We start from the raw sequence: 18,708 nt of genomic DNA, 5'->3' as shown, positions 1-18,708 counted from the left end.
ACAAGCCTGCTTCTGCAATTTGACAAATAGCTCAGAGTGCGCGGAATTCTAAACTGCGCGGAATTATGTGCCTTCACGGTATTTGACAATAAAAACTGGATGTTCCTGTCATTTCATTATTCCACAAAAAATCTCAAACTTCAATATAGGTATTTTTGCGTTTTAATGCGACCGCATTTCATTCGGATGCGTTTATGACTTCATTGTACAACAAGTGAACCGATGAATCGAGAATTTCCCGCGCCATTTCCTTTTCCGCTATACCAGTGTCATATCAACCTCAATCCAGACGATACATCAGCTTCCATCAACGTAAACGTCCGTCAACGCCACGTCATCGTTCCATCAAGTTATGTTGAATGCGTCTCTCGTTCACTCTTTCCGTACGTCAAAGCATTCCGTGCTGTTGATGTTGTGTGTGAATACCTCCATTGAACTGCATATAACTAATTTTGACGTTCCCTGACGTGCTGTACCGGTGACGAAAGTCAGACGTATTGTGAGAAATATAAGAGTTATTTTTACGAGTTCAGCAACACTGGGGTCAACTATTTTCCTCCACCTATAAGAAAATTATAGCAGGTGGATCAAAACAAATCGATAATCCCACTAATACAGCTACAAATTGGAAAGTACTCTATACCCCTGAAGATTCCTATCACACCGTACTGTTAGGGTAGGCTTATCACATACTGCTTCTTCAATCTATATTTTCACCCGCTTCATATTTCATCTAAATTATTAGCTCAGTCTTTATGTCGAAACAAATGCAATTTATTCAAATAACATTGCAATCCTTTTAATAGATTTCCATATCTCAGCATGCATGTGCGCCATACGTAGGAAGAGTATGAATGTAGTTTAATGATTTGTTGACAACAACACTACCACAAGAACAAACGGAGGCTTCAGGAAACTATCACCAGTCTCTACGCATCGCTCGATCGAGATAGAAGTGTTTTGTTTTCGGTCTGTTGGAAAAAGAACAGTGCAGTAATCCGCGTTCAAGGTTATTTTACCATTCTCTGCCTCTTCGAGGTTTGGACTTTTATTCTTTTGTGCGTGTGTTAACCGTTAGGCCACATTCCTCAACCTTTTGTTCGTAAAGCGAGGATTGAACAATAACCAACTATTTAAGCTGGACTGGTGCGTCGTGGGAAACGAGTATACAGATAAGTGAAATCTACCTTTTTGATACATTTACGGCTTTTTCCCGTCTGCGCGGGTGCTGACCCCGTGCATTGACGGTGTCGATGGCTTCCTCCCCGGATGGCCAAATGGAGATCGAGTCGACTCCTAAGGCTCTCCCCCGACCCAAACAATATCCAGAGCTCTCGACCGGTCCCTTTGTGGTCTTCTTTCGGCCCAAAACAAAATCGCTGAATCTATTACAGATTTCAAAAGACCTGACGGAACGGTTCACGGCTGTGACCGAAATAAAAAAGGTCCGCTCAGACAGGCTGAGGGTCGTGCTGACTAACTCAAAGCAGGCAAACGATATTGCTTGCTGCGAGCACTTTACGAAGGACTATCACGTGTATATTCCAGCTGTAAAAGTACAGTCTGAAGGCGTTGTCACCGATGACAGTTTGACATGCGAGGATCTGCTGCAGTACGGGGTTGGCCGTTTTAGAGACCGCATACTTCAGCCAGTGAAAATACTCGAGTGCAAGCGTTTGCACTCAGTAGTAGTTGCGGGGGATGGTTCAAAAACGTACCCCCAATCAAACTCTTATCGGTTGACCTTCGCTGGTACCGCTTTGCCAAATTACGTCCTCTTGCACAAGGTTCGTCTGCCTGTGCGTTTGTTTGTGCCGCGGGTCATGAATTGCACAAAGTGTAAACAATTGGGTCACACAGCCACCCATTGTAGCAATAAGGCCCGCTGTGGAAAATGCGGGGAGAATCATCTAGATGATTCGTGCAGTGAGAATGCTGAGAAGTGTCCTTACTGTGCAGAGAATCTGCATGATATCTCGGCATGTCCCGCGTACAAACTACGCGGGGATAAACTAAAACGTTCCCTTGCGGGACGATCCGAACGTTCTTTCGCAGAAATGCTAAAGAAAGCTACACCACCAACCTCAACAAACATCTATGCTCACTTGCCTCCTAACGAGGGCGAGGCTGATGACCCACAAGAGGGAACATCTACTAGGGCGCCTAGAAGTTATAGGAAGAGGAGGAATATTTCCTCTCCTAAAGTTCGTTGTAAAGGCCAGAAGGTATCCCTTGACGGGACTCCGAAAGTCACATCTATTGGAAGTGTTGCAACCAAACCGAAGCAATTAGCTCCTGGTCTCGGAGGATTAAACTCAGAGAAGGAGTTCCCAGCACTTCCCGGAACATCAAAAATCCCAAGTGTTCCTCTGTTTCAGTTCGAGAATAATCGCGGCACTGGAATTATCAAACTCTCGGACATTGTGGACTGGATAATAAAAACTTTCAATATAACTGATCCAATTAAAAGTCTTATGTTAGCTTTTCTCCCTACAGTAAGAACATTTTTGAAGCAGTTGACTGCTAAATGGCCCCTCCTTTCAGCGATTGTATCCTTCGATGGCTAACTCATCGAACGAGGTCACGGATTTGATCACTGTTCTACAGTGGAATTGCAGAAGTATCATACCGAAAATCGATTCCTTCAAAATTTTAATAAATAATTTGAGTTGCGATGCATTTGCATTATGTGAAACTTGGTTAACTTCCGACATAGATCTCAACTTCCACGACTTTAATATTATTCGCCTGGATCGAGACACCCCCTATGGAGGAGTGCTTTTGGGGATCAAAAAGTGCTATTCCTTCTACAGAATTAATCTTCCCTCGATAACAGGTATTGAAGTTGTCGCTTGTCAAGTAACAACCAAAGACAAAGATCTTTGCATAGCTTCCATATATATTCCCCCCAACACCGCGATTGGGCATCGCCGGCTACATGACATCATAGAATCCCTGCCTGCACCGCGACTAGTTTTAGGCGACTTTAACTCTCACGGTGCGGAATGGGGTTGCCTTTATGATGATAACCGTTCCTCTTTAATTCACAATATTTGCGACAACTTCAACATGACAATTCTAAACACGGGTGAAATGACACGGATTCCTCCCCCACCTGCGCGCCCAAGCGCATTAGATTTATCCCTTTGCTCGACCTCGCTAAAGTTGGAATGCGCGTGGAAGGTAATCCCTGATCCCCACGGTAGCGACCATCTGCCGATCGTAGTCTCAATCAATAACGGCTCAAGGCCATTGGAAACAATCAATATTTCGTATGACCTCACACGAAATATCGATTGGAAGAGCTATGCTGCCGCGATATCCGACAACATCGAATCTACTCAAGAACTTCCTCCGGAGGAAGAGTACAGCTTTTTGGCTGGCTTGATTCTCGACAGCGCGAATCAAGCTCAGACTAAGCCAGTACCCGGCGCGAACATACAAAAACGTTCTCCCAATCCCTGGTGGGACAAAGAGTGCTCAGACGTGTACGCAGAGAAGGCCGCCGCGTTTAAGACCTTCCGGAACGACGGGTTACCCGCTAGTTTTCGACAGTACGCGACGTTAGACAAGCGAATGAAGAGTTTGATGAAAGCCAAAAAACGCGGTTATTGGCGCCGGTTCGTCGACGGATTAACGAGAGAAACATCGATGAGCACTCTTTGGGGAACAGCCCGACGTATGCGAAATCGAAACAGTACTAATGAGAGCGTGGAATATTCAAACCGTTGGATATTCGATTTCGCCAAGAAGGTTTGTCCGGATTCCGCCCCGGCACAGAAGATCTACCGCGCCGCGTCCCGTCACGATAACGCGAACGAAACACCTTTTTCGATGGTGGAGTTCTCACTTGCTCTCTTGTCGTGTAACAATAAAGCTCCAGGGCCAGACAGAATCAAATTCAACTTGTTGAAGAATTTGCCAGACTCTGCCAAGAGACGCTTGTTGAACTTATTTAATAAGTTTCTTGAGGCTAACATTGTCCCACACGATTGGAGGCAAGTGAAGGTCATCGCCATCCAAAAACCAGGAAAACCAGCCTCCGACCACAATTCGTATCGACCGATCGCAATGCTATCTTGTATCCGGAAGTTGTTCGAGAAAATGATCCTATCCCGCCTCGACAATTGGGTCGAAGCAAATGGCTTACTGTCAGATACACAATTTGGCTTTCGCAAAGGCAAAGGGACGAATGATTGTCTTGCGTTGCTCTCAACCGAAATTCAAATGGCCTATGCTAGTAAAGAGCAGATGGCATCAGTGTTCCTAGATATAAAGGGGGCTTTTGATTCAGTTTCTATCAACATTCTTTCAGAGAAGCTGCACCAGCATGGTCTTTCAGCGACTTTAAACAACTTTTTACTAAACTTATTGTCGGAAAAGCACATGCATTTTTCGCATGGTGACTTATCGACATCACGATTTAGCTACATGGGCCTTCCGCAGGGCTCATGTCTAAGCCCCCTGTTATACAATTTCTACGTCAACGACATTGATGAATGTCTTGACAATTCCTGCACGTTAAGGCAACTTGCAGACGATGGCGTGGTGTCTGTTACGGGACCCAAAGCTGTCGATCTACAAGGACCATTACAGAATACCCTGGACAATTTGTCTGCTTGGGCTATTAAGCTGGGTATCGAATTCTCCACGGAGAAAACTGAGCTAGTTGTATTTTCAAGGAAGCGTGAACCAGCACAACTACAGCTTCTATTAATGGGTCAAACTATCGCTCAGGTCTTAACAGTAAAATATCTAGGGGTCTGGTTCGACTCGAAAGGTACTTGGGGATGCCATATTCGATATCTGAAACAGAAATGCCAACAAAGGATCAACTTTCTTCGTACAATAACCGGAACGTGGTGGGGTGCCCACCCAGGAGACCTAATTAGGTTGTATCAAACAACGATACTGTCGGTACTGGAATACGGATGCTTCTGCTTTCGATCCGCCGCGAACATACATTTCATCAAACTCGAAAGAATTCAGTATCGTTGTTTGCGTATCGCCTTAGGGTGCATGCAGTCGACCCATACGATGAGTCTCGAAGTCCTGTCGGGCGTTCTCCCGCTGAAAAATCGATTTTGGGAACTCTCATATCGATTGCTCATTCGATGCGATATCTTGAACCCGTTGGTGATTGAAAATTTCGAAAGGCTTGTTGAGCTCAATTCTCAGACCCGTTTTATGTCCCTGTACTTTGACTACATGGCGCAAAATATTAATCCTTCTTCTTACAATCCCAACCGTGTGCATTTCACAAATACTTCTGAATCTACTGTTTTCTTCGACACATCCATGAAAGATGAGATTATTGGAATTCCGGACCATATTCGCCCACAAGTGGTTCCAAATATTTTTTATAATAAATTCCGAGAAGTCGACTGTTCTAAGATGTTTTATACTGACGGATCAAACCTCGAAGGGTCCACTGGCTTCGGTATTTTCAATCAAAAGTTCACCGCCTCCTACAAACTCAGTGACCCTGCTTCAGTTTACGCCGCAGAACTAGCTGCTATTCAGTATACCCTTGGAGTCATTGACACATTACCCGCAGACCATTACTTCATCGTCTCGGATAGTCTGAGTTCTATTGACGCTATTCGCTCGATGAAACATGGAAAGCATTCCTCGTATTTTTTGGGGAAAATACGGGAGCTACTGAGTGCTTTATCTGACAAATCTTTCCAGATTACCTTGGTGTGGGTCCCTTCTCATTGCTCCATTCCGGGCAATGAGAAGGCGGACTCCTTAGCTAAGGTGGGTGCCATTGAAGGTGACGTTTTTGAAAGACCAATTTGCTTCCACGAATTTTTCAATATTACTCATCAGAGAACCCTCGAAAGTTGGCAAACCTCGTGGAGCAATGGGGAGCTAGGAAGGTGGCTACATTCGATAGTCCCTAAGGTATCGACGAAACCTTGGTTCAAGGGGATGGATGTGGGTCGTGACTTCATTCGTGTGATGTCCCGACTCATGGCGAACCATTACACGCTGGATGCACATCTCCGACGTATTGGGCTCGTGGAGAGTGGTATCTGCGCTTGTGGCGACGGTTATCACGATATAGAGCACATAGTCTGGGCGTGCACCGAGTACAGTTTCGCCAGGTCTCGGCTTATGGACACCCTCCGGGCCCGAGGAAGACCACCCAACGTCCCGGTTCGAGATGTGTTGGCAAGCCGCGATGTCCTCTATATGTCCCTTATATACACCTTCATAAAAACCATCAATATCCAACTTTAACTGCCCCTTTTTCCTTATCATTCTCAGAAACGCTCTCTTCCACCTGTACCATACACCCACGATGGTTTGATGCGACTCCAAGGTGACACAAAACATCCCTGTCAAATGAGCCAACAAACACGGGACCTAAAGCACGAACATCACACGCACAACTCGAAATGTAGCCGATCAACATCTGAGCCGCACTACGAAATCGTCTGGAGAAACCCCTGCCATCTTAAGAACGACCACCCGGCGTCCCAGTACATGATTCTTCCTGATGAAGGCCACCCTGATTCTGTAATCCATCCGTTGATCTCCCGAAGTCTGAAACTGAAATAATGTTCTCTCCCTGCCATGTTTGTCCACCCTACTTCCCCTGACTCTTATACACAGAAGTAACACCCCTTCCCCCCCCCCCAAATATCTTCATGAAGCATTTAGCTCTTCTTGCCTTTTCTAGTTTTAACTATTATATTATATGATCTCGTTGAAAATGCCCAACTCTACTACCACATAAAATAACTCTAATTAATGTCTCCGAATCTTTACAAAATTTAATCACGCCCTCTAATTATTTCTACTTTTAAGATAGCCGTATAAATTTTCCCCCTTAGTTAAACATTATTTGCTCCAATAATCTCATTGCTAAAAATGTCAAACCATATTGCCATAAAAACTAAATGACCCCCTAATCTTACGAAAATTATATTACCCCCTTGTATATGTATAGCTAATCAATATGTAATCCCCTAGTTTTAAGTAATTTAAAATGTAAAACAAAACAAAATTGGCACCTTTAAGCTAACGCAAACCTGCCTTATCAAATAAACGAATTGGAAAAAAAAAAAAGAAACTATCACCGTGCCACCGGGGTGGGTTTTTATGGGTCGGGATAATATAATAATGTCGCTTCGACTATGGCTTGTTTGCACCGTTCAAAAGCGATAGACGTTTCGTCGGTCCATTCGATTTTGCATGTGTCGTTCTTCTTGTTTCCCCTTTATGAGATTCCGCAAGGCCGTTTGCATGTCGGTTGCATGTGCAATGAATCGCTTGTATACGTTCACGAGAGCGAGAAACCGCCGCAATTCCTTGATAATTTGAGGCTGGTCGTAATGCATTACTGCAGCCACGCGGTCCCGCAACGGACCAATTCCATCCTGATGCCATCGACGAAAACGACCACAAAATCTAAATCGCCGAACAGCTGTTGCATAAAACGCTGAAAAGACTGTCATGCGTTGCATAGCCCGGATTGCATCCTGGTAAATTCAAATAGACCAAACGGCGTAATGACTGCTGTTTTTTTGTAAATTGTCGTCCTCAACGGGGATCTGGTGATATTCTCGTTCTAGATTGATGGTACTAAAAATGACTTACCTTGAAAGGCGTTGTACGCGATGGACGCTTCCAGAACGATCGAGCAACACGTCATGGTGGCATGCGCTGATTGGCTAGAGCAGTGAACGAGCCATTATATAAACCCGCGAGATGCGATTCCCTATTCATTCAGTGTTGTACCATTAACAAGTAACCAGCAAGAATAAAAGCAAAACAGAAAACAATCTTTCATTCGCGAGAGAGAAAACCCATCGAGCAGCAGAGTAGAGCCAGTTTGGTCAACAGGGCGACCAGAAGCAGCTTGCGAGAAAGTGTATCACTCAGCATCGGTCAGCGAGAGAGCCCCACCCAGCGAGCGTGCTGTTTTTTTAACTCCCTCTTTCGTCGCGAACTATCGAGACGATTAGCGAACGTGGTGTGTCTGCTATTGCTGATATTACCATCGGCGTCGTACCTGTGCGGCTGGTGTGAGGATTGAAACGAACGATTTGGTCAACAGGGCGACCAGCGTTTCATGCTTGATAAGTGAAGAATTAAATTTGAAGTTTCCATTCTAAGTGAGGTGTTTTTCCTCTGTAACTGTGGTGTGCACAGCTATACGAAATTCATCGTGTATGCTACTGGTGACTGTGACGTGCACAGTACCTGGTGGCTCATACGTCGTGCGCTGGCAGCTGTAGTGTTGTCTGTCGGCGATCCTTCCTAGCACTGGTGGCTGTGGTGTGCACGGCTATCGGTCATTTTGCGTCGTACTACTGGAGCTGTGATGTGCATGGTGTCCGGTGGTTTGATAAGTGTGTGAAACAATACATTGGTCCTTCGAGCCGGATCATTACCAGTGTGATACTTCCATCCAAAAATTGTGAGTGATCGAAAAACTGAACAGTAACACAACGAGTGAACTGTGTTAGCCTATTGAGAGTGAACTTTAGTAATCATGGGCCAGTTGAAGCAATTAATTCACCAACGAGGCCAAAGGAAGGCGCGCGTGACAGTGATTGTTCAAAAGTTGGATGACGCTTTAGCACAGCCAACATCAACGAGCTTATCCCAGTTGAAAGCGTTTGAACGGAAATTAGAACTACATTATTCGGAGTATTCAGCAAAACATGACCAGATCATTTCCTTTGTTCCAGTGAAAATACGGATGAGCAGGATCAGAATTTCGACGAGCTGCATACTGATGCATTAGTGAAACTCAATCGCCTGCAGGAGTTTTTACGTGCTGATTCACCGCCAAATGCCAATAGTGTTCCCCAAGTGATAGTAACCCAGCAACCCTTGAAGACGCCGATTCCGACCTTTGACGGGAAATACGAAGGATGGCACAAGTTCAAAGCTCTCTTCAGTGATCTAGTCGGAAAATGTGGTGACTCCGACGCAACTAAATTGCAGTACCTAGACAAGGCGTTAATCGGCGAAGCTTCTGGTATCCTCGATGCGAGAATTATCAACGACAACAATTTTGAGCGAGCCTGGTTGTTGTTAGAAGAGCGTTTCGAGAATCCAAGAGTAATTATTGACACTCACATTTCCGGTCTACTGTCAATGAAACCGATATCAAAACAGAACTACAAAGAGCTGAGAGCCTTAATTGACACCTGCAATCGTTATGTGGAAGGATTGCGATTCATGGAGCAAGAGGTCGATGGAACAGCCGGTCTCATCGTAGTGAAACTGCTTACATCGTGCCTTGACGGAGAAACGCGCAAGCAATGGGAGCAAACATTGGAGCTCGGAGAGCTTCCCGATCTCGAAGAATCCATGAAGTTTCTCAGAAGTTACTGCCAAGTTCTTGAAAGATGTGAAGTGGATAAGCCTTCTTCATCCAAATCAGCAGCTAAGCCAAACCCAGCGCGCCACCGAGAACATCCCATCCAGTAACATCCAATCAATCAGAGATTTTGTGTGAAGTATGTGCGGGTCAGCATAGTAATTACAAATGTCCTTCCTTCTTGAGCATGAGTGTTGATCAGCGTGTTACCAAGGTGAAACAAATCGGATTATGTTTCAACTGTCTTCGGAAAGGTCACCAACTGAGAGCTTGTCCGTCGGATAATTCATGTTCGAAGTGTTCCAGAAAGCATCATACGTTGCTCCACTTCGAGCAACTATTACAACCTGAGCCTAAGCAGCAGAATTCCAGTGGATCAAACAGCCTGCAATAGGCTAATGCAGCAACCACTATTCCTGAGAATCCTGTATCTACAGCGTGTTCCAGCATTCAACGTCGTGCGAAGCAAGTGCTATTGATGACTGCATTGGTGAATGTAGCTTCAAAAAGTGGAAGAGTCTTCAAGTTACGTGCCCTCCTCGATTCAGGGTCTCAAGTCAACCTGGTATCCGAGTCTGCTGTGAAAATGCTAGCGCTTCCAAAGTATCCTGCCAACGTGCCAGTTGTAGGAGTAGCTGGTGCCCAATCCAAAATTCGTCATCGTGTGATTTTAAAGCTATTTTCTGAACATACAGACTTTAAAAGTGATGTAGACTGTTTGGTAACAACGAAAGTGACAGGAAAAATACCATCCATTCCGATTAACATTTCAGAATGGAAATTTCCGAGCGGCATTGTGTTAGCCGATCCAGGTTTCAACGAGCCAAAGCCTATTGATTGGCGCCGAACTATTTTTCCAAATCCTCAAACAAGCTCAACTGAAAATCTCCGATGATCTACCTACACTGTATGAGACTCAATTTGGATGGGTTATCGCCGGTGCTCTGCAAGAATCCAATGATGAAGTCGTCAACGTGTTGTGTGCCACAAACGAAGATCCGTTGCTGGAGAGTATCCAAAGATTTTTCGAACAGGAAGAGCTTCCGAAAGAAAAGGTGCTTACGGTTGAAGAGGAAGAGATAGAAAATCATTTCTGCAAAATGTTCTATCGAGATAAAGATGGCCGATTTGTGGTTCAGCTACCATTCCGCGATTCCATCAATGAATTAGGTAACTCCAGATCATTAGCGTTCAAGAGGTTCCTATCAAGTGAAAAACGACTAGCCAACAACCCAGAGATGAAGGTGATGTACCAAGCCTTCTTAGAAGAATATGAAGACCTTGGTCATTGCCATGAAATCCGCGAAGAGTGTGATCCACCAGATCAACGAAGCTACTATCTCCCGCATCATGCAGTACTCAAACCTTCGAGCACCAGCACAGCTCTACGTGTTGTATTTGACGGCAAGGCGCAGTCGAACGGATTATCCCTCAACGAAGTTTTGATGGTTGGTCCCAAAATCCAGAACGATCTATTTTCCATCGTATTGCGCTTCAGAAAACACGTTTATGCATTTTCGGCAGACGTTGAGAAAATGTATAGACAAGTGAGAATCGATCCAAGCCAGACCCGTTTCCAGAGAATTTTTTGGCGTGACAAACCAACCGACCCAATAAGAGTGATGGAGCTGGACACAGTGACATACGGGACATCTCCGGCATCGTTCCTGGCCGTTAGATCTATGATTCAACTTGCGAGAGATGAGAGAATAAACTTTCCCATAGCAGCTGAGTCTATAATAGAAGATTGCTACATGGACGATATACTAAGTGGTGCTTCAACATTGGCAGCCGCGAAACAACTACGCGGTGATATCGAGGTGCTAATGGCGAAAGGAAAGTTTCCAATCCGGAAGTGGTGTTCCAACGACGACGAAGTGCTTGAAGGTGTTCCGGAACGAGACCGTGAAAAATTGAGACGCATAGAAGATTCTCGTGCTAACGAAACTATTCGCGTTTTGGGCATTCTGTGGAATCCAAGAAGTGATCAGTTCCTGTTCTGGAGAGGTCCGGAATCGATTCAACTCGAACAAAAGGTGACCAAAAGGAATGTTCTCTCCCAGATCGCCAAACTTTTCGATCACCTTGGCCTAATTTCTCCTGTGATCGTATTAGCCAAGTCCATCATGCAACAATTGTGGGCTGATGGTTTAGGATGGGATGAGACCCTTGAGAGCAAGACGCTGAGTAGATGGATGAACTTTCATCAGTCGCTAGTTGGATTGAATGAGATACAAATACCGAGATGTGTTGTGGTTCCTGAGGCTATTCGCGTGGAGATGCATGGTTTCTCGGATGCATCGTGTACTGCTTATGGCGCTTGTCTTTATCTGCGTTGTATTCAGGTGGATGGAGCGGTTTCAGTTAAATTGCTATGCAGTAAGTCTAAGATTGCTCCATTACGTCGTCTCACAATGCCCATACTAGAATTGTGTGCCGCCGTGACATTGGCAAAACTGGTCAGTGTAGTGATTCCTATCTTAAAGATTGAAATCAACGATGTCAAGTTATGGGCTGACAGCCAGATTGTGCTGGCGTGGCTGAAGAAGGATCCAGAGCGACTTGAAGTGTACGTTAGAAACCGAGTTTTGGAGATTAACAAGCTAACTAGTATCTATGTGTGGAAGTACGTCAGATCAGAGAATAACCCAGCGGATCTGATCTCTAGAGGGTGTGTCCCAGATGTTTTACATCGCTCCGATATGTGGTGGAATGGTTCACAATTCCTTCAAACCGTCAATTACGAGATCCAGAAGACTCCGGTGATTCAAGATGACGAGTTACCGGAAATAAGGAAGACTAAAGTGTGTAACACAGCTGTTGAAGTTGAGGACGAAGCATTGTTCGAACGATGTGGCTCATTTTCCAAGTTGCAGCGTATACTGGCGCAAGTGGTGAGATTCACTCGACTGACACGAATGGTAAAGGAGGAACGTAAAAATTGTCGGTTCATCTCCGTACAAGATATGCGAAAAGCGTTGGAGTGCATAGTGCGAATTCTACAGAAGAACCATTAAAGCGAAGAGATCCAGTGCGTTCGAAGCAAGCAGTTGTCGAAGCGACTCGCGAGTCTTCAGCCGTTCTTAGACGAAAAGGGTTTTCTACGCGTTGGTGGACGTCTACAAAACTCTAATCTACCGTTTGAAGCCAAGCACCAGTTACTTCTTCCACGTAATCGAGTGACGGAGATGCTGATTCGTCAATATCACGAGGAGAGATTCCATGAGGGACCATCCGGTTTGCTGGCAGAAGGCAGAAGTACTGGTTGGTCAATGCTCGATCCGCAATAGACCTTTCTCGTCAGACCTAACCCCTATTTTTCTTATTTTTAATCTATAGAATACACAATTCTAATAATATTGCCGCTTAAATTGGATTAATAGGATCATTCCTGAATTTTCTACGATATTTTAAAATTTAGAAAATGCAAGAATGTTGAATATTTTTTTCACCAAATCAAGAATGGTGAGACACCAAATATTGGTTTCGGCAGCACTGTTTTGCATATTTCTGTTTGCATAATCGACAACACTGGTAATGAAGTGGTTATTATCAATACAATATTCATCTTGCCGTAAATGAACTTCGAGCTGTCAGCTGCGGTGGCAAAAACAAATAAAAATTCTTAAAATATTGAAATAACCGGAAAAAAGTATGGTGACGATCCAGCTAGGAAAAAAATTCTACCATGGGAAACCGGTACATTACGGACGTTTCTTTGACGCATTTTAAACGATGGCGGGGATCCCGTACCCCGTGTCATGAGCACTGCAAGCTTGTCTTAAGCACTGCAAGCTTGTCTTACTCATTCCAAAAAGTTGGGCTTCATAGAGTACAACCGAGGCTAGTGCCAAAAGCACACCGACGAACGTAGTGATGAACTAGTGAACGACGGTAGCGGTATCCGCTTCCGAACGATCACAACCCATCGGCCAAGTGGAACGTCGTCAGCTATCGCGCCTATTTGAATGCTTTTCGTGTATACTACCCTTATATACATATTCGTCCTATGTCCTATGTTATGCTATTACATCATCTGCATATCGCTGCAACCCGGTCAAACCATTTGGAATTTGATTCGGAATCCTGAAGGCAGTCATTATGGATTCCAGCTCAAATGCAACCACCGATTCTGACTCCGTTGGTTTCGGTATCGGTTGTTGCAACGGGAAACTGTACAAGAAAATGTTTGTCCTGTGAAACGTTTAAATCTTGTTGAAACAAACAAAACAAAATGTTACTTAACTATGTAAACCGCCTCCAACTACATTTTCCTTTAGACAGAAAACATGTGAAATGTTTCGTCCAAATTAGAGGTGGACTTTATTACCTCTAGTTTTCTGGATAAATTATCAGCTTTTAGGGCCTTATCTATCATACCCGAACCAACCCAGTAAAGTTCAGCTGGACAATGAACCGCAAATGTGGTCAGTTCTAGTTAGTGTTCCGGCTCCAGTGACAACCGATTCTAGGTTCTAATTAGAGTCGGTTGCGTCACTGGAACCGGAATAGTAACTAGATACTCCACCCAGTTTTGGATTTTCTTCTAGTGTAGGCATCTAAAGAATTTCACTAAAATACAGGTGATTTTAAGGCCTGTTTTATCATTTTAAACAAAATCACTTTATATTTTATATTTTTTCTCGAAAAAACAATCAGTGTTCTTCAGATTACATGTTAGGAATGTGATACATTGCTTGTGAAATAAATTTAAAAAACAGTTAGAAGTGCGCTGATTCTAAACTACATGGGTTAATCAAAATATCAACTCCGATCGTACGTTTTACGTCTGTAATGAAGAAGTGCCTGCATCCTTGATATTATTATCCAATGTGCGACATTTTCTAGGCTCCACCTGAACCATCATCTCACAAAGCAGTTGTATTTTCTGGTATCCCTTAACACTATAGTTAATCCCAAGTAACAATTGAAGTTTTATAGCACGCTACAAGTGCAATCTAAGTTTTATGAGTGACTATAAAACTATCATGAAACCACAATTGTTACTAGGGAATACGATCTAAGCACAAAGGAAACCCGATGATTATAACATTGAGTTCGTCCTGTTTAGATTAATTGATGTAGGGGTCACAATTCAGTCTGCCGATTTCGCACAGTTGACGACATCGATCTCCGTTTTCAAAATGCATTGATTTACTACTGGTGGTTTAGCCATGTACATAAACTTGGTAATAATGAACATTAGCTGACTGGCCAAATCGTCTGAGAAACACACGTTGATCTGGGTGTCGGCGAGGGTGCCTCTTCCGCAATTTTGGTTATCATATTCCACAAATCGCTCGTTTCTAAGAACCTGAAGCAGCATCAAAAACGGTTTATCTGTGATTTGGTACAATAATAATAACGCCAAAATTTGAAAACTTACCTTTAAATTTAACCCGGTGTGGATAAATTTGTGAACAAAAATATTTTTTTTATCTCCTTTTAAGGTTTTGGCCTGTTTAGTGCTCGCAGGTTCAAATTTTGACGTTTTTCTCTATACTACACAATTATGTGAAAAGGTCCTAAGTGCAAATGAGAGTCTGTTTAATTTCGATTCCGTTCTTGAGAGATTTTACATTTGCTTCCTGTTAGCTCTTAGTATAATATATATATGCTACTAGAAATCAAAGTGTTTCGATTAAATACTGAAACAATATTGGGAAGTTTTATGATGACGCCGCAATGATCGATAGAGAAAGCTAATACAAATATGTCTATATTAGGAAAAAGTATACACATAGAGGATATCATTTCCACTTCGGACCATTGGGCATGTTTGTCTAGACTTGTTGAATGCCATCATCTTACCAACGATCTTACTTTCTATTTTGTAACTGTATTAGTATTGCGAATCTTTTCTAAAATCCACATCCTGCTGTTTCAGCCATGCGCCGCATGGTCATGATCATAGTTGTGCGCATGTCAGATATAAACTGTCAATCATTGTAATGTAAATAAACAAACGTCAAATCTTCTGTGAATACTTTTCGAAAAGGATGTGTTTTAATCGGTTTTCTAAAGATATCGAATTTATATTTATTGTTATATAACTGACACAACAATGGATCGTATAAAAAAGGAGGTGTTGGGCAGACATGCCTCTTCTAATACTAAATACCATGTTCTATACGCATATTTTTCCTGGGACTATCCAAAACGGCCTGTGCTAGAATATTTGGGAAACACCACACTACGATTGCCTGCTGGATTAAGCATTACGAAGCTGATGGTATGGTATCTCGCAAAGAAAGGAAAAAAGTGTTTCTCCAATTTACTACAGTAAAACGACGATGGCTTATACATTTGTTCAACAGAAACCCTATTATGTTTCTTGATGAAGCAAAGCATCAGTTTGAGAAAACCTTCCAGTGTCCAATAAGTACATCTTCAATATCGCGGATATTGCAAGCCGAGGGATACACATACAAAGTTCTGGAACGACGAGCTATCCAAATACAGAACATTCAAATTTGCCGGTTTGTGAATGAACTAGCCTTGATTAATTGGGATCTTCATAATCTTGTTTTTTTGGATGAAGTATCCATAGATAATAGAGGGTTATTAAGGAACCGGGGATATGCCAAGGTCGGGGAAAAATTGATATACAGAGGAGAGTTTACGCGTAAAGCTCGAATATCTTTGTTATGCTTTCTCGGGCAATACGGGATACTAAATAGTTTTCTAACCGAGGGAACATTTACAAGAAGAAAATTCTTTGAGTGCTGTCGTGAATTTGCTAATAGTGGATGCGTATATCGGCATCCTGGAATTCATTCCGTTTGGGTGTTGGATGGAGCAAGAATTCACTGCCACAGTCGCATAATAGAATACTTGCGATCCATGGGCATACATGTAGTTTTCCTGCCACCATACACTCCGTTTTTCAACCCAATAGAATTCGTTTTCGGTTACTGCAAGAAAAAACTTCAGCGAAATTATAAGGAAAACAGTTCCACTGACCTAACCATAAACATTTCGGAAACATTGAACATGTTCTCTGAATTCGATTGCACACATATCTACGGTAAATGTTGATATTTTCCTGGTGGGAAATTCTATGCTGCCGTAGGACTTCACCAAAACATAAACTATTTGGGGTTCGACGATAAAAATGGAATATTGGTAAACGAGTAATTTTTAATACATATATTTATTATGTGAAACATGTTTTATTTGGTTAAAAATGAATAAAAAGTACTTTTAAAAATCGATCGCTGTTTCTTCGGACTGTGAGTTAGATTATCGAATTGCGTATCACTCGCTACACATGGTCAATATCTAAACAATCAGTTACATCTTCCGCTAGTTGACGCCCGAAGCTATCCTCAGCCGCCACAACCGCACCTTCTACATCCGAAAGTAAATTCGCATTAGTAGATTGCATTATGCTTAACGCATTCAATCGTAGTTGCATTGCGTTTGCACAAATCAGCAATTGACTCATATCAGCCTGAAGGTTTTCCAATGCCTCTTTAAATGCGAGGTTGACATTCTGTGCGATTCTTATATCATTCCGCGTGCTGTTCAATACATTTTGGCTTCTTGAGGGGATAGTTTGGAACAAGTGAATTAAATCTTGAGGAGGTCCTCGCGTTTTTAATGTTTCCCGCTCAAACGAATCCTTGCTGAGCAAAAGAGAAGCCCATACTGACCAATTTATATCCGCAGAACGATATATGTCTTTATACATCTCCTTTAGCTCTTTCGTCAAGCTATTGAGCACCTGATTCGATGCAGCTCCAGCTCTATCGCGCTCCTCAGGCTTCAACAATTGTGTTCGTAGCAAATCGTACAGATTTGCCGATGCAACAGATTCAGAATAAACATGTACAAAGATATTAACTTCTTTTTGTAGCAACTTTTGTAGCCTTTCCGGTTTTTCAAAGAATTGAGCCGGTTTGTAATTTCGCTTTGAAGCTTTTGTTTGAAAGGTGACGAAACTATCGATGTCCTGTAGACCTGGTTCAGCATTTTCGTGCCACTGAACTGTAAAACTGCTGGCATCACCTTTAGGGATGGGTCGGAAAACTGCTTCTCGGCGAATATGTGATTTGCAACAGTCCCATACCGTGCTCATAACTTCTTCAACGGAATCACAATTTATAAATAACTTTCCAACCGAAGGTCCTTTCTTATGACCTTTAAAATTCCGAGCGTAAACGGTAGCAAAGAAAGAGTATAGTTTACGTTTTTCGGTCGAATCTTCATTTTCTCCGCAGTTACTGGTCACTGAACCATTATCCTCCATGGTGTTGCTGGCATCTTCTAGCAAATATTCGGCTCCGCATTCCATTTCACCTACATCCTCGACATCTATATCATACTCCATATTGGTCCAATAGCTATTTCACAATGATAAAAGAGGAATATTAATTATGAGAAACTAAAAATAACACTTATTTACTAACAACAGAACTGATGGATAAAGAAATGGCTCGAAATGTTTTGATTTGTCTGCTTTCTTTTTTTATACCTTTTCATCAGGGCTAAATACACACTACGCTGAAAATATTCAGTGTTAACAAAAAAATGAATACCAACATAAGAGTGAAAGTTGCTTTTTATGAAACTAATTACTGATATTTAGGGTTTTATGAAAGTATTAATTATATTGAAAACCACTTTCGACCGCTTGAAAACCATGTTACTATATTTGTTAAGATAGAAGACGAGTATTTTTGTTGATTACTTCGTACTTGTTGATGAATTTCTTTCTTACAGAGTCATTTATGCATAAATATTTTTTGTTTATTATCCATTCATCAAAGTTATCAAAGTCAAAATTAATAATTATCTATTCAATTCAATTAAATTAAACTTAAGCAATTAAAATTGAAAATTGGGTAATATTTTTTTTCTTTATGAGGTGTTTTTGTTAGCAAGGTATCGCATAGCATAATGACATATCGATAAGTGACCAAAATGCTAAATTTTCTCAGGATTGACAATATGACGTCGTGACAGGTAAATGAAAATAAAGCGCCGCTAGACAAGTTCGTTCTCCTGTTAACCCGATACTATTGACGTTGGTCCTACGAATGTCCAACGTCTTGCAGACAATTCAGTTTGCGTTGACAGCTGAAGGAAAACAAATGCAAGTAGTGTGTGTGAAATGAATTCCATAAAACTCTATAACAACGCTTTTTGACAGATCTAATGAACGTATTGAATGAGAGAATGAATGAGAAAATTTGCTCTAAGCCGTTTTTGAGAAAGAAAGAGAAAGTAATATTATTTTATATTCCCCACGCGAAATTCATCCAAATGGTGTAATAGTATGGGGAAACGAGGTAAGATAAGGTATGAGAATATTGGGTAAAATGGGCAGCTCAAACAATTTTCGATTTTTTCAATAGTTAGAG

At 42.4% G+C, this 18,708-nt stretch overlaps 1 protein-coding gene across 1 annotated transcript in view; it reads left to right on the top strand.

The window, feature by feature from the left end:
- The window catches only part of LOC131678012 (ADP-ribosylation factor 2), a 117,107-nt gene that overhangs the window by 44,961 nt on the left and 53,438 nt on the right, over positions 1 to 18,708 (top strand). The gene's annotated exons all lie outside the window — the stretch shown is intronic.

Source organism: Topomyia yanbarensis, chromosome 1 (genome assembly GCF_030247195.1).
Source record: "Topomyia yanbarensis strain Yona2022 chromosome 1, ASM3024719v1, whole genome shotgun sequence".
Taxonomy (NCBI): Eukaryota; Metazoa; Arthropoda; class Insecta; order Diptera; family Culicidae; genus Topomyia; species Topomyia yanbarensis.
This window is presented reverse-complemented; position numbering and strand designations above follow the sequence as displayed.